Source organism: Cryptomeria japonica, chromosome 4 (assembly GCF_030272615.1).
Source record: "Cryptomeria japonica chromosome 4, Sugi_1.0, whole genome shotgun sequence".
Taxonomy (NCBI): Eukaryota; Viridiplantae; Streptophyta; class Pinopsida; order Cupressales; family Cupressaceae; genus Cryptomeria; species Cryptomeria japonica.
The window spans coordinates 773549665-773557757 of NC_081408.1; the positions used below are offsets into that span (position 1 = coordinate 773549665).

An 8093-nucleotide genomic window follows, 5' to 3' on the forward strand; every position below is an offset into this window, starting at 1 on the left:
AGCCGCAGATTTAATCTTTAATGTATAACTTTGAATTAATAAAATATGCACTTGCTAGAAACCATTTTTCTTGAATCTAAATAATATCTAAAAAGTTTGTAAAGATGAAAGAAATCTATTAGGTTGTTGGGATCAAGTTTTTCTATATCAAAGACCCAATTTGACCAATTTAACATCTCTCAATGAATATATCAAGATAACATGTACAAGCATGCAACTAATATCTAATATATACAAACAATTTATATTCTAATTCTTTTTGCCCCATTTAAAACTTGAACTTTGATGATTTGTCTTTTTATTTGCATATGAATTAATGACACATTATTATTTTTATATACAAATACATAAAAATATGTTGCACAAATGTATGTCGAATTGGTTCACAATGACTAATAAAAAGGGGTAGGCAGGTTAAAATTTGATTGAGGTATAATCTCGTTTGTTGTGGGATTGATCTAAAACGATGTTGAAAGGAACTTGAGCTATAGAATGATAAACTTCAAGACAAGAAATAAATGAATTAAGATAAGTACTAAATGAGATATAACAAATAAGAAGTTAACAACAAATATGTGAGGACAAGTACAACTAAAATAAGAAAATAAAGATTAAAGTGTAAGTCAAACCTACCACAAATGTGTGCTACTTATGTATAATTACATAATACATATCATAAGATGGACACACAACTAAAATAAGAAATAACATGCATATGCAAATTACACTAGGGGAGGAGATCTAGTAGTTGAGACCTCTGTCTACCTAGCACCCATATTGTATCATTGAACATGTTTTTTAATTAATTAATAATTAAGATATAACAAGTGTTTATTTTTTAATTAATTATTAAATATGGTCACTGGTACAATATGGGTACTCCATAGACGTTGCCGTAGTCGAGCACCTTAACTTCGTGCTTCTCAAAATTCTATATAGAAATTTCAAATCACTCCCAATTTTTACAACAACTTACTTGGAAAGTCCCTTTCTTATAACTAAAATTTCAAGACCACTTTAACATGCTTTTTGTTGAAGTATCAAAAAATACCAAAAAAATTTAAATTGATAGTACATAAGAAACCTGCTATCACAAAGTACAAGTTTAGGAAGACACTTCTCCTTCTTCACCAGACGGCTCGTTACTTGAACTCCTGAGACGTTTCACAGCACCTTCAACCTACATTTACTTACTTATCAATGTCTCTACTTTAATATTTTCATCTGGGCTAAACTCAAAAAGGCATGAATGTCTCGAATGCTTAAAATTTGTTACCTCTTTATTCCAGTTTGAACGCGCTGTAAAAATAACGAGAACCAATGTCTGCAGTGCAACTGCGCTGATCATACCCCACCATATTCCCTGCAAATCATCTTTAACATTTAATATGATAATAATCAACTTTATATCTTTATCTAACAAAGTAAAGTGCTATCTTTAGCACCTTTGCTCCTGCTTTTGCTACAAAACCCAACATTATTCCAGCCGGCAAACCAATAATGTAACAAGAGATGAGATTGACACATGCAACAAATGTTTGCCACCCACATCCAATTGCCACACCTGTTCCATCAACCAATTTGTTAATTTTAAAGCTAAACTAAATTTCATTGGACATTCTTTTATTCATGCAACCAGGTCACATTCTTTTGCTAATTGTAAAACTAAAACAAAACATAATGCTATCATGGAGAAAATAATTGCTTTGAACATGAAAGCAGTGGAGGGGAACCTTGAAGAACAGGCTGGGAACCATTCAAAAAGACAGATATTGCAAGTAATGGTGTCATGGAAGATACTGCTCTTATGACCTCGGCGCTGCTTGTGAATGGGTGGCCAAGGTATTTGTGAAGTGCTAATATCACAGTTGCCAGGAGGAGACCGATTATGATGGAGGTGAAAACAGCAACCACAACTGAAAAACTTGCAGCTTTGGGCCTCCTGGCTCCAAGCTCATTACTAACTCTTGTACTGCATTTTTAAGACAACACAATTATTAAAACAAAATCAACCCATCTAGAAAATTGGAAATGAAATGATCTTTTTAAGTGAGCATAATGTTAATGATATTTTAAAATGAGCATAATGTTAAGACTTTCATAATTTTTTTATAAAATTGGAAGTGATGAGACCATCGCTTGGGATTATATGAAGTCAAAGGTTTCTTTGGTTATAGAAATACAAACCATGCGGCAGAGCTGATACCCAACATTAGTTGCATGTCCCAGTTAAAATAATTCATGCTGCACAGATCAAGTAGTACAATCGAGTTAGTGGTGTGATGTCTTTTTAAATCTCTAAAGCTCAAAACCTGTAATAGTTGTATGCCGAAATAAACTCAAAAGAGATTTGAGCATAACACTAATTTTCATTGCATCAGTCTTGCACTCTAACCCCCACATATATGTAAAACAATCTCCTATTGTTGACTTCTTGATTAGTTTAAAATCTACAGATCTCTGAATCGGCACATCAGCACATTTCAAAATACATTATAAGAGAGATTAGAACAAGAGATTTCAATTTCCTTAGGTTTAGTACTATATTAGTACTATGGATATAGCATTACCAAATTGAAAGTGAGTCCACAGTGACCTCTGGATTAGGCAATAGCCCCGAGATGAGAACTATGCTTTGAAAGTACCATATTCTTAAACTGTAGAACAGAGACACAAGTAATGAGTAAATTGACAGATAAATACTTTATGTGGTTTATTGATTTCAAATCTCGCCACATACTAAATTGAGATAACTTGGGAATTGAATATATTTTGTAGAATAATACCATATCATGAGAGCTGATGCCATAGACAGTTTGAAGAAAGGCCAGAGGTCTGTGAAGCTTTTCCATGTAAAGCCAGTCCATGTATCTTTACAACTTGGACTCCACAGTATATATATGATAGTTGCAATGGTGAGAATCCACCATGACAAGCTCAAGGTTAATGAAACTCCTAGCAGGCCCAGCCCAAGCTTGTAAACAGCTAGCTAGCTAAGAAGAATATGGAGCAGAAAAGTGGCTATAGACACATAGGCAAGAGAAGCCACTATCTTCTGAGATAGTAAAAATCTCTGCAAGGGACAACTCAGAGAAAAGGCAAACAAATGAGGAATGAGCCCTTTTGCATAGAGAGCTCCCTGAGCAGCTATTGATTTATTCTGCCCAATTGCATGCAATGCAGGCTCTGCAAAAACATAGAGTAAACTAAGAAGCGTGGCAGTGGCTGTCATTAGCAGCATAGATTGTTGGCATATGATTCCAAGCATTTGGTACTTCTTGGCTCCAAAAGCTTGCCCACACAATGTTTGTACTGCACTTGCCATTCCAATCTATGTTGTCCAAACAATAAGTAAACTCAGTGTTATAATAGTATTTGAACTTAAATTCAATATAAAAAACCCAGTATTGATTTTCCTACGATTTTTTCAAAATGTTTCCAACCAAAATTCCATAGGCAAATCCTTGAATTCCAACAATTGCTATGCAAGCTCCTGCTAATGCTAACTCTCCCACGTGACCTGCAAACATTTGGGAAACAACAGAGAGTAAAAAATTGAAGATCATAACAAGTACTGCAGGCCCTGAAAGAAGCCATAGCTTCTTGAATTCTGATAACGCTCGTCTTGAAGAATCATTTGTATCCTCATCTGGAGAATTTGTGATGTGGGTATTGATCTCGCTCATTGTAATGAATTTCAATAAAGTTTAGTTTAATAAAACTGAGAAACACAAACGCCCAAGATCTTCCAAAACATTTTTTCCCTGATTAGGTCTCAGTTAGAAGACAAATTTAATTTGCCTATATAATAGCATCTGCAACCTACTTCTAGTAGTAGAGTTGAGCCAGTCACACAAATTTGGGCGGCGTAATCAAAAGGTGGTGGTGGTTACACATTAAGCAATATATTAAATTTAGAAAATGTCCTAATTTTGAATGATTTAATAGAAATATAAGCTTAGTGTGTGATTTAAGCTGTCTCAAACTAAGCTGTTTCATGGTTTGATGGAGGTTAAAGATGGCAGGCTTGTAAGATTGATGATGGAAGAGAGCTAACTTGTGCCCATAAATGGAGAGAAAATGGGAATCATTCCACCAAGATATCCAGTTGGTCCCATGCATGGGATCTGGTTTTAAATTTTAGAAATGCTGAATGTTAGTTGATGTGGTTGTATTTTTGAGAAATGAGGTGTTAAAAAAAAACTATATTTATGATCTTCTGCTTAACAACTTTCTAATCAATATGAAATTATATTAGAAAGTGGTTTAAAAAGATAATATTAAAAAAGTCTATTGACAAGGCATAGCAATTAGTGAAAAGATAAAAATTAAAAATTAAGCAGAATGAATATTCTAATAGATATTGACACATTTATTCATTAAAAAAAAAATGAATATTCATCTTCTTTGTAGAAAATTGTATATTATGTTTGTCTTATTTTTGTTTTTTAAGATTCATAGATTAATGAGTAGTTGCTTTCACTTTTTCTTTTTCTTAAGCATTCATATCTTATTGAAAAGTAATCTAAATTTTAGCTAAGTTTGATTTATATTATCTTGTTATGGTAATAATTTATTCTATTAAATGTCACTAACTCCCTCTTTCTCTTTTAAAATTGTTCGTCATATTAAAATATTTGTATTGATAAACTTAGAATATCCATATTAATTCCCATTTATTTTTGAGTGTGTATTATGATATAATATAATTGATAAATGACAAATAGCTATGTTAATTTTATAATTTGATACTTTTAAAAATCTTTTTTATAATTCTTTATATATATATATTTTTTATATATTTGATTTTATCTTATTTTCATTTTACATACATTCACATTTATTTGCCTATACACCTATATGGACCTATTTGATCTATGATTCAAAGCTAACACTTTCTTGTCTTAAGCTAATCTCAACTATCTCAAGATCAACCCATTGCTTCAAAGTTGACCTAAAAAAGTGTAAATTAAATTAAAAATTTTAGACTCGATATATGTTTGGGTAACTTTTATAATATCCTTTTATTTAAATACATTCATTTGGGAAAATGAATTCATAAGGGTAGAATGATAAGCGATCATTAGAGAAATCAATAAAACATGTAGAGAAAAAGGAGTATTCAGTCTAGGAGCATTTTGGTTTGGAGCTTAAAAGAAATGTAGTCTAATATTATAATCACATGGGTAATGTATGTGCATGTTGTCTTCGTTCATTTTATTAAAGCACTAAAGATGATCTAATAAGAGGTTGTGCTGGGAGAAATTGACCTTGTGATCTACCAAATTCTTAAAAAATGTTTTAAATATTACCATCATTTCTCACTCTTACTCTTTCCCTACCTCTATCTATCTCCCTAGGACCCTTTATTTTTATTCCTGTCCCCTCCCTCTCTATATACCTAATTATCTCTTTCTCTTCTTCTCTTCCTCTCTCATCTTGTATCTCTTACTCTATCTCATATCTCTCCCTATCTTTCTCAACCTACCTCTCTCTTTCCCTAACTCTCACCCTTCTCTGTTTCCCACTCTCTCTTGTATCTCTCTCCTTCCTCAAATAGTGAACCCTAAAACCTTTTTATATTCTCTCTCTCACTTTATTACTATCATTGTTGAAGGGTATGCTAATGGAATCAATATTAAAAAATGGGGTCAAAAGTGGCCACTTTTTTAAATCTCTAAAAATTGATCTTGGATGAACAATTGATTATATCCTTGTTCAAAATATATACATTTCATAAGAATAAATTCATAGTTCTCATTATCTAGTTTTGTAAGACGAGTTCACAAAGTGCTCCTATTTTTGTAAAAAAACAATGCTTATTGTGCCCCCTTAACATTTTAGGTCCTAGTTTTGTAAAAAAATAATGTTTATTGTGCCCCCTTAAAATTACGTTCACTGAATCACTCAATGTGTGTCCAATTTGGGTCTTCCCTCCAAACCTCCCTCTTCATTTTTGGGAGCTTTCTTGCTATGAGGCTATCGGTAACTCTATTGGCCATTTACTAAAGGTTGATGATGCTACGTCTTCTATGGACCACACTACCTTTCCCCACATCTTAGTTGATATTGACATCTCCTCACCTCTCCCAGGAGATGTGGTTCTCATGGTTAGGGATCAACCATGGATGCAATTGCTAGATTTTGAAGGCCTCCCCTTTCGCTATCAGAAATATTTCTCTACGGGTCATCTTGCTTCATACTGCTCTATCTCATACCACAAAGGTGTTGCTACTTGGTGGAAGGATGCTACTGCTGATCATTTGACCATCCATGTTGTTGATCTTGATTCAAACAACTCCTCTCAAGAGGTTGAGGTGCCTCTTATTGTTGATGATGTTGTGGTCATTTCCACTCCTCCCACCCTAGTGGATTCAACTCCTATCGCCGACTTGCATCTCTGCTCTACATCTACTGATTCTGCTCTTGATGCCCCTCCTCTACAGTAGCCTATTGTTGTTCATGTTCTCCAACAACCAATTGTTGTCCTGTAACAACACCTAGTGGGTTCTATTGATGGTTTCCAAGTGGGTCTCTTACCATTTGATCATTCTCTTGATGATCCCAGTGATAATATCACCTAGACTATTGTTTGTCGCAGGAAGAAGGGGAAGTCCTCCCTACCCCCCTACCCCTCCTTGTCAAGGCTTAAGCGTCCTTTCCCCTCCTTGAGTTGGGGTTGGGTTGTTGTAGGTTATACATTTCGTTTGTTCAGGGCTTGTTCCCATGTGTTGTATCTTGCCTGCATGCTTTTCTTTTTGATAGTCTCCAACTATGTTAAGGGTTGACACCCTAGTTAACGTTGCTATTTTAATAAAAAACATTTTAACTTTAAAAAGTATTTCATAAATCATTTTAATAAGAAATTATCTAATATCATGTAGTTTATGTCTATTTTGTGTTACCTTTTTAATGATACATAATTTCTAACTATCTTTTTAATGAATAAGAGTAAATTATCATTTATAAAATAATGTTATACATATTCACAAGAAAAGGTTGGTGGAAATAGTCAAAACATTAAAGTCTATACAAGGAAACAACCTAAAGAATAAAATATAAACAAAGTGGCTAAGCCGTGAGAGTAGTAACATTGGTAGGGATGAGGATCCCAGATCCCAGTCAACCAATTCAATCCATATTTGCAAGGTCGAAGGTGTTTATAAAAGGGTCCCACTTGCGAATTTTATTTCTTTATTGATTTTTTTCGAATTTGTTGTTCATTCTAGTTTTATGTTATAATTGAATTTCTATTGCACAAGGATCTAGGGTCCATTCAAAACTCTCTTTTGATTGATAGCTTTAGTCAAATGCATTTGTTTTAATTAAGAAACAACATATTGTACAGATTTTTCTTGATTTTACTGACAGTGACTACAAAAAGAGGTAGGAAGGTTAAAATTTGAATTTAAAGTTTGTTTTCTATGTTGTAGATTAATGAAGTTGATTGCAAGAGAAGAAATAAACGAATTAAATTATATGAACATGAAACTAAAATGAAAATAACATATATAGATAAATATCACCATACTTATAATTATATTATGAAACATAAAACTTTACAACTTTAATGATAGATGAAATCAAAAAAGTTTAATTAAAAATAAATATAAGAGTTAGGAACATAATTTTAAATCAAGTAATAGTTAATCTAAAAAGAGAGCCATGTGCAAGGTCATAAGTTCATTCAATTTGTTTCAAAAGTTTGGAAATATCATGATAAGTTAAATAGGATATATTAATTTTTTTTTGGAATATCATGAATGAAGGAAGATGTTTTAATGGCGTCCACCAGACCAGGCAGTCCATGAGACCAAAAACTGAGAGCAACACAATGATCTTTAAAAAATCAACTGACCGACCAACCCAGGAAGCAGCCTAAGGGCAACCACTAATCGTTGCTGATCAGATTTCTTCTGCTGTGAATTTTGATCAAGCAATCTGCTACCTGAACAATCCATTCTTCTTCAAACAAAGTTTTTTAAGACTCAAGTTTTCAGATATCAGTATATTTGTTTTGGATGTCATCAAAAGCTGCGCAATCCATAATGTGAAACCAGTAAAGCTTGACCGTCGCTTTGGAGTGTAGAGGC

General features: G+C 33.1%; 1 pseudogene; it reads right to left on the bottom strand.

The window, feature by feature from the left end:
* Nucleotides 1-1105: 1105 nt before the first annotated feature.
* LOC131066606 (protein DETOXIFICATION 41-like) lies at nucleotides 1106-3686 on the bottom strand (annotated as a pseudogene).
* Nucleotides 3687-8093: the final 4407 nt, after the last annotated feature.